The following is a 9,436-nucleotide window of genomic DNA, read 5'->3' on the forward strand; positions in this document are numbered from 1 at the left end:
TAGAAGGTTCATATTTCACAAGCTTGTCAGATATATTTGAGCGCTGAGCCACAGAGTGATTAATACACAAGCAACAAAATTCTGAAATCAAGATTTTGAATCAATTCTGTGAGTGACAGGTAACCAGTGTCGGGATTTAGCAACTCCTCACAAATGTATGTACTGTAATTTATAATACTGTTACCCCAGCGCCAGTATTATAGGCTGACCAAGTGGTAAAAAATATACCCTGCAAACCCTCTGAAAGATTAAAATTTCTTCCTGTCGGGGTCAGAGAGCTGTCTGCAATGTTTGTCTGAAGGGTTTTAATATTCCTTTTCAGCGAGTGCAACAGTAGAGAATAGTTACCTGTTTTCATCCGAGACAATACAAGAAAGTAATCTAAAGGTTTGATCCAAAGTGCCAAGAAGATAAAGAGAAAAGGAGAGAAACAGCACTTTTGATGTTTAATATTTTGAAATAAATGGTATCCACATTCCAAAAATACTCAGCCAACAAGTGGCAAAGTAAAACCACAGCTGAAAAATTGACTATTTGTTATATCTCCATTCACAGAGAGAATACAATCTCACTTCACTACATCCAGAAAACCAAACAACACCGCGGTGAAAGAAGTGATGTCCCTGTGTGTCCTCATGTGCTTGAAAGGATTGTGAGTCCAAGACTAGAATGACTGATTCATTGATTCTTGTCCTCACAGACCAAGTTTTGATTAATTCCCATTGAGGTAATTTGACTCCTGATCCGCATTAATTCAAAACAGAGACACCTGTCGACTGATAAAGACAAAGCCGGTGATTCATCAACATTTTAATCACAGTGTGAATTAGTAAAGAGGTATTGTAACTGTCTCTGACCGCAGTGCTCTCACCCAGTCGCCACCACATAGATCATTAAAATTTAATATAAACAGTGTCAGTCTTTTTAATAACTCAGTGTTATCTGGGAACAACAGCAGTGTTAAATCAGGTAGTAACAACCCAGTGTGAAATACATGCAGGTGCTACAAACACCATGTCAATGAAACATGGAATGGTTTCCCATGTATTTGATGGCGCCTCAGCTTAGAAACCAGTGTGCTAAAAGCTCAAATAAAATGACTGACATTAACACAACAATTTACTTTTTACAAACATCTTTGTAGCACTTTTAAAAAAGCTGAATCACCCGGTTAGGCTTCCACTAAGACACTAAAATTTTAAAGCTGCTCTAGTCAATATCTTTATATCAACAATGAGTCAAATGCTTCAGTGTAAGATAAAACTGGTCACTGATGAAAACAACCAACCCTGCAGTTCGTATTGGCTTTGCTAAGCCCTTTATCCCCTTTTTGCTTGTTGTTTTGTTTTTATGGCAAGCAATATTACTGTTTTATTTACCCGTCACTCTTATCAGCATCACTTTTAGTTGCTGCAGACAGCTGTTTTTGTGCAGGAAAGTTCTAAAACCCCACTGAACACTATTTGCCTATAGCACCTAACTATAGACAGAAAAAGTTAACGGGGACTTTTTTGGGGGGTGGGGGTGAACAAGCTCTATTTTGATGCTTTTTATGTACTTTGATACCTTTTTTTAACCTTCGTGACTAACTTTTTTCTTTCCAGAATGATTCTGAGAAATATTGGTAGTTTTAGGTAATAAGCATTGAGTAAGGCATACCTTATTTTACAAACATTTATTGACTAGAAAATAGTTAAATGTATGTATTTATGTTAACAATGGTGGAATGTAACTAAGTACATTTATTCAGGTATAAACAGAAAAAACAATTATTATATCCGGGGCTTTTAATTATTATGAGGCCAATGTTATTTTTGAAATGCATATATATATATATATATAATACATTCGGGGGCTAAAGTCTCAAATGCCAAGCTCGGACAAATCCCCTGCTATTGAACATAGCATTTAGCAGCTAAAAAAACAGAAAGACGCATTTGCCAGCGTCTTGCATTTGGCACTGCAGCTACTGGAGTTATAAAATGATAGCCTAATGACAAGCTATTAATTTGCACTCTGCCGAGCATTTCTTAATAGGCTAAGGTTACTTCCTTTTTGTCTTGGTCAGACAACTCTCTGAAGGCTTTTGATGAGTGTGAGTGTGATGAGTGTGTGTAGAAAATTGAACCTTTACCAAAAATTTAAACAAAATGAAAGTTTTGAAGTCAATTTGTAAACCTGATTGACCAAACATAAGATTGTATTTATATATAAATGTGCAACTGCTGGACTTAGTCAGCTAAAGTCTTTACATTTGTTAGGTGTTCAGAAAAATGATTCAAAATGAATGATGTCTGTGGGATGCATAAAAAGGCTGTAGAATGTTTGCCAGGCTGGCTTGAAGTGATAATACGTCCGTGTCTGTTTTTTTGTTCTTTTTCCAGCTTGTTCCGCTGCCCCCAAGTGGACCGAAAATCAGGTAATGCTGCTTTATTTTGTTTCTTAAATGGAAAAGTTTGATCTTATAAAGCAATGACTGATGACTGACTTACCAACATGTTCCAGAAAATTATGTTACTTTGCTGGTCTGATATCACACATGATCCAGATATCCAGATCCTAATATTCCATAGAGAGGAAACAAGCATGAAAGGGTTCTTTTAATATCTGTGGTTTCATTCTACATTTTCATGTGTATTTTGAAGCCGGTCTAATGCTCACAGCATGTGAAAATATGTATGCGCTGCCTGTAAAGCTTCTATAAGCCTGTAGTTCATCTCACACCCTGCTGACAGCCATCCAACTCTTTGACTGATTCCCCTCATTGTCTTTTCATGCAACATCTATTACTACTGCAAAGTTGAGTAGCATGAGAATTAATTAGTTAATTATTAACATTTTAAGATCAAGGGCCTCACTGCCTTTTTCCCATATTAAGTGAGACGCCTTTCCCACAGAGGGAACTGTGACAGCATTGAAGATCCACCAAGTCACACTGCTAACTCTCTATTTGTATGAATTTTTGCCTCAATGAAAGCTTATGAGATACCCATTTTTGTAGAAGTAGGCAGTTTTTTTGGGGGGGGGATACTGTGACAATATCAATTGGCTTTGATGCAATGAGCCAATGTTAATTGAGTCTAAATGTTATGATTGATAGTCTTAAGGAGACAGAGACAAGTTCTTAAGCTCGTACTAACAGGCCTCCTGCTGCTTTATTGCAGCACATCAATAACCCTGCGGTATCTCCAGCACTGTCTGCACTCGCACTGTTGCTCAGCTTGTCCCCTTTCTTTCACTCATCAGATAGGGGCCTCCCAGGGCTCCCTCGGTGTACAAGTTACGTGCCTGTTTTGGGCTCCTTTATGAACAGTTATCAATCTAGGTTGGCATCTTCCTGTGCACTTGTGATGAATGCACACAAAGGAAGCTTCAGAGAGCACCGAGTGCGGCTTTTTCATAAGTCTAATGCTCAATACAATATATCAAAAGCTTTGCAGGGGCAGAGACAGTCGTGAATGGTTGGTGAAATTATTTGTCATTCCAAACATTTTCCATTTGGATCAGCCCGGTGCCGACTGTTGATTTAATGTGCCCCTTTATCAAAAAGAAAATACTTTTTTTTGGTGGCCAATGGAGAACAAATAAGCCATTTTTACAAACATGTGTTCCCTGTTGTAGACACCTTTTCCAAACAGCAAGGGCCAACTGTGTGCTTTCATGAAGATTAAATAATAAATGGTGAGCTGTTTATTTATTCTTGCCAGAGGGGCAAGAATCTGGATGTTGTTTGGTCGCTTAAAGATATTTTCATAGGTTCTTGTTGATCTGTGCATGTCTGACTTTAAGTTTTGAATAATGAATAGAGATATTCTTGGATAGTGGGAGTTGCACCTTTTCTGTTGTGACTGACAACTCCGTGTGACCAAAACACCGAAAAACATTATAATGTGAGGAGGCAAACTTGTATAGACAAAAGAGAGACATATTCATATTTTTTCTTGTTTTCACTCTCCATATATTTCCTTCCCACGCACATTCTGAGTGCAAATGATTTGGAATTACAAATACCAAAGAGATCCATTTGCAAACATATTCTCAAACCTAAGTAAGGTACATATTTGAAGGTTATGATGCGCCTACATCTGTCCAAGCACAAATGTTTGCAGAAACTTTGGAGCAACAGACTGCAAAGTTTCTGTAAGTGTAGGTAATTTTATAACCTTTAACCTCCCTTACAGGGGTGATCCACTGCTTTTTAAACGTTAGACACTAGCTGTCTCGCCTGAGAAAACCTTTAGCCTGTGTTTTATTGTATTTTAGTATTACTTAATGCAGATCTTAACACACTTATTTAAGCCTTAAGGAGTATTAGATTATGTGTGAGTGTGTGCATGTGGTAAATGTTTCTCAATGTGTGTGCGAGGGGGCACATTGGCGTGAATGCCTCGTTGTTTGTGTGTGTTTGTGCGAGCGTGAAAAAGCACCTTCAAAAAGCTGATATCCAAGAAGATCTAAAGACAAATAGCTGCAAAGGTAGCGGGGCCTAGCATGACAAGTGTAGATAAGTGATTATGTGTTGGTTTCAGTGGAGCAGGTGATTCCTCAGCCCCGCAGGCAGGGGGTGAGGCGTTTCAGTAGCGTGGAGAGACGGCAGAAACATCAAAAACTCAGCGAGCTGGGAGCTCCGGCTACGCCTTGCAAGATCAATGATAGGGGTTACGTCTACAGCTGTTCTCGCAGGAGGTTTTGTTGCTAGAAGTGTGAAAAATGAATCACGGCACTGATGTGGTGTGTTCATTATGTCCACTTTTTTGATGTGAAAAAAACCTCATTGGTAAACATGAGACAGGAGCCTGGAGGAGATTAAAAGAGGTCGCTGATAAAGCAGACAAACAAAAGTTTAAAAATGAAACAGCTTATTAATTAGATTGTGGTATTTTGCATGTGATCTGCAAATGGGAATAGTAATGTCAAAAATAATTAGAAACTCTATTTGTTAGCATAAGACAGAAGGTGTTGTCTCTAGATTTCCCGCCTCAGTATCTTATTATGTCCTGTTGATAAAGCTACAAACCTGCTGTCAGCATGTCCGTACATCCTGCATCCTCCCACAGCCACAAAACTTTAGGCCCACATGAATAATTTGTCCATCTGGGAGCAGTCTATTTAGCATAACTGACTCATCTATCTGGGCATGAAGTGCAGGGCTGGGCTACGATTGCCACCAACACACGAGTAAACTTTTTTTTTTGCTAATTTTCTGGGTGATTTTACACCAACAAGATTTACGGAGAGATTGTATTTATCCAAGTTCACGACTACATCAAATTGTCTGTGAAGATGCCACCCACTGATATATGAATAACTGATCCATCTCACGATGAAAATAAGATGTATGGCACTCAGTTGGTTTCCATATGGCAGCAATGCTGGATAATTACTCTGTAATTACCTTGAATGTTTGCACTCTGGACCATTTGCCTCACCAGCTGTCATTGCTGAGGCATCTGCTGGATATCGTGGTGTGCAGTGGCTCACACCTTGGTCCCCCTTTTGACCACCCTGAGCCACATGCTCATTAACTAACTCATAAAAAGTACAGGCATCGGTGCCTCTACCTCCCCTTCTAGCTTATTTGTTCCTTTACCCACTGGTCCTCTCAATAAATGCCATATCTTCATGACTTAATAGGATCTTCAGCGGCATTGCATCGCTGTGAGTTCATCCTTAATAAACAGAGGCGGCTGCTTCCTCAGGCTGCTTGAACCGAGGCCCCGCTGTAAATCAGCCAAGACTAGGAATACCATAACTGAACATTAATGAGTGGATTATTGGATATTAATATAATGTTTTAACTTGTCTCAAAAACCACTTACAGGAGATTTTTTCAGAAACGAAAACAGACCAACCCAATTGCCAGAAAAAGGATTGAACGTTTCTGCATACCACAGATATGTTGCATATGCAAATTATTATGTAAAAGATATGTTGAAACTTAACAGGGTTATATGTGTAGGCAAAAAAAACACTTGGTTATGGTTTGGGAAAAATCATGTTTAGGCTTAAAGTATCCTGTTTATGGGCCAAAATCCTGGAAGAAAAAAGAATAATGTCTCAGTAAACAATAACAGCTAATTGTGGGACTTTTCCCGCTGACAGGTCGCTACAAAACGCCCATGTTTATGGCCTAAAAAGCCTATATAAACACACAGACAGGACGCTACAAAACACCCACTTTTGGAGCCTAAAAAAAGGAAAACACATACCCATAATTGGGTTACTACAAAACACCCAAAGCCCATGGAAAAACACAGATGGGTTATTGCAAAACACCAATTTTGAAGCCCAAAAAGCCCATGGAAATGCATGAAAAATCACTACAAAACACCCATGATTGGAGCCTTAAAAGCAGATAGACGACCACCTACAAGTTGCTACAAAAAAGCAAAAAAGCACAATGGAGGCTAAAACTTAGATAGAAAACTAGAAAAGCACTGTTTTGTTGCTACAAAACACCCACAATTAGAGCCTAAAAGCAGATTAAAACACATAGACAGGTCACTACAAAACACCCAAGTTTGGACCCTAAAAAGCACATGGAATCAGCAATATCTCCCAAAAACACAACTGTATTTGCTGTTTGTTGGTCTTGAGCAGTAGTCCGCAGTGGTCTGCAGCTTGACAGACATCTCGCCTCGGTGATACGCCATCCACCATCTCCTCAACCTCCTGACAAAAAAGTCTTACATCACTTTGATGATCACTATCATACATATAAAATGTGCAAATGTGACATATTAGTTGTTTGCAGAAACACATAATGTGATGGGGCTGTATATACATATCTTCAGCACAATAATGTCACACGTGTTATGTGCCTTGCATTCACAGTGCCTGTAAAAATCTGGTCAGTGGTTTTGTTTTTATTTTCAGAGTTTTTTTAGCCACAGGATGCATATTTTTGCCTTTTTAATTTACACTGTCAGGTGGTCAAGGTCCTGCCTTAACACTTGTCACTCATTTTGACAAGCTGTCTCCTATGAATGCATCCAGCCTGGGGCTGCGAGGCCATCAATAAACACACCACAGGCACCGTCGGCGAACGCTGATGATCTGAGGTACGTGAAGAAATTCTGATATTTACGCTTAGATTCCCACAGGAAGTACGCCAAAATGTCCTCCAGCAGCAAAAAACTGTAGAGTTATACTATTGCACGCAGGGCCACATGTTCACAGTGAGAGTCCTCCATGTATTAAGTTTTGAAAGTTGCATACTGCACCTATAAATTGTCACTTTAAAGAATGAATGTTTATCTGTGTCCAACAGACAAACTGCTGTCTCTGCTGTTGACTGTGTGCTGTGCTGCTGGATGATCTCAGAGGCCTGGTTGGCTCATATCTGACAGGCATATCGGATTCGTATTTTTGCAGACAGTGCAGTGGTCCAGGGACAGGTGTAATCTGTTTGGATTTCTGGTTGCTGTCAAAACTGCAGTTGCATTTTCACCTAAGTCAGTTTTTTTCAGTAGTCAGATAAGCCATGCATTAATTTCTTTGAGCACAGGCACTTTCACTGTTTTGTAATTTGCAAGCAAGGGATTGCCAAACTGATGGCCTTATGTTTATCTTTGAAAAATCACATTAACCTTCATAATCGCTCACAAAGATTCTGATCATGTCCTCATACAATTACTTTGTGAAAATCTGGTTAGGTAAATTATTAATACGTCTGAGCCTTTTAGCAATACAGTATGTTTTTCTTTCAAATACATGAAGCGGAAAATATCTTATCTGTTTCCTCTGAAAGTTCATCCAAAGAGTTCCCACATGTTCAAAACTTTGGGACAGAAAGATGAAACATTGTGTATCATTGCACATAATGATGGCAAATCATCTTCTGCATCTGATATTTCGGTCAAACTCACTTACAACCCAGCTGCGCAAGGAATGCTTGTCAAACTTCAAGGTAGCGTGTTTGTGATTTGGAGGTTGAAATCCTATCAAAGAATCAACAGGAATCAAATGACATCCAGCCTTTTTGAGATGTTTTAGAGAGATGATGTGCTGCAAACAACATTAAGGCAGAGGAAGAGTTTCATATTTGTTCTATTGATTCTCAATTTGTGAGGCTTTACATATTTATACAGTCTGTAACTGCACACAGCTAATCGCTCAGGCTGGGAATCAAATTGCCAATCACATCTCTTGTTATTGTGCCGATCCAGCACGTTGTCACAGGAAACAGCCAATGTGCCACAGCATGGGCAGGGCACTGCTAAAGAAGTGCAGACAATCTCCTGGCTGTGCTCCCCCAATGAAGCAGAGGGAGATGTGCAGAACAATATCATTTGATTTCCCCACAGTGCAGCTCGCAGGCATGCCAGCCCGATTCTCCACAGTCCCCGAGGATCAACGCTCCAGTGCTCCTCCAACCATCGGACTCTATGTGAAGTCATTATCTGCCATTTTAAAACTTAAAAAGTTTAGAAAAAACGTTGATACTTTTCAGTGTTTTAGGTTGGCTGAAACTTAAAGGAGCTGTTTGAAAATTTGGAAAATAAACACATTTGTACTCTTGCAAGTTAGATGTGAAGATTCATCTTGTCTGTACACTAGAAAGTGATATCAGTCTTCTCATCTAACTCAGAATCAGTTGAATAAGTCATGAGAGGTTTGCTGTGATTTTTGAACAGCCATTGTTGTTAAAACACCCGCAGCTGTTATAAAATCACTAGCTTATTGCTTTTGTAAAACCGTTACTACATATATGTGGCAATGTTGAATTGAAAAAAGATTGAATGCAGGTATCATTTGACAGGTTTAGACATTTAGATCTTGGCACTTGGTTGTTATGATTGATATGAGGGTTGCATATTGATTTTTTGACTGATTACTCAATCATCAGTTAATTGTTATCATCCCTAGTTGATACCTTAAAGGTATCCAGTGCTGATACCTAGCTCTGTAGACTGCAGATAAAAAACATGTTGGCTAGCTAACATTACATTGTTAACGTACCAAAGAACGCTGGTTTAATTTGTTGGCTTTGGACGGACATGAAAGGGCGATAGAGTGGGCAGCAGCAAGGACAGGTAATTCTCCAGTTTAGCGACAGGACACAGTGGGTCCCTCGGCTGCTCAAACATAGGTCCTTCCTGTCTTTGTTTCTTTCGCAGCATCTTTGTGGTTTTTTGTGCATCTGTTGAATGACAGCTTTACATACTGCTGACCATTTTCATCCCAGCAAATGGTAAATATTCAGGCTTCAGTTAACTGTTGCCCTCTTGATCTTTGCGTCACTTATGACAATAGGCGACTCTTTGGCGCAGTAATATTAAAAAATGTAATGCAGTCACAGCTTTGTTTTTATAGAGCTTTGAATTTCAGCTCACGTAATCATTATTAAGGAGTGGAACTATGTGGTTTATAAGTTAGTCTATCCTGCAATTTCATAACAATTGTACATTTTTTTGCTGAAAGGACACAACCTAAA

At 39.2% G+C, this 9,436-nt stretch overlaps 1 long non-coding RNA gene across 1 annotated transcript; it reads left to right on the top strand.

Moving 5' to 3' along the window:
* Positions 1 to 596: 596 nt before the first annotated feature.
* Positions 597 to 7,048, top strand: LOC148187724 (uncharacterized). The gene is made up of 3 exons (XR_015778511.1): positions 597 to 652; positions 2,385 to 2,419; positions 6,930 to 7,048. It is a non-coding gene; the product is annotated as an uncharacterized LOC148187724 (long non-coding RNA).
* Positions 7,049 to 9,436: the final 2,388 nt, after the last annotated feature.

The sequence above is a fragment of the Plectropomus leopardus genome, chromosome 13 (assembly GCF_026936395.1).
Source record: "Plectropomus leopardus strain MGB_pleo_1.0 chromosome 13, ASM2693639v1, whole genome shotgun sequence".
Taxonomy (NCBI): domain Eukaryota; kingdom Metazoa; phylum Chordata; class Actinopteri; order Perciformes; family Serranidae; genus Plectropomus; species Plectropomus leopardus.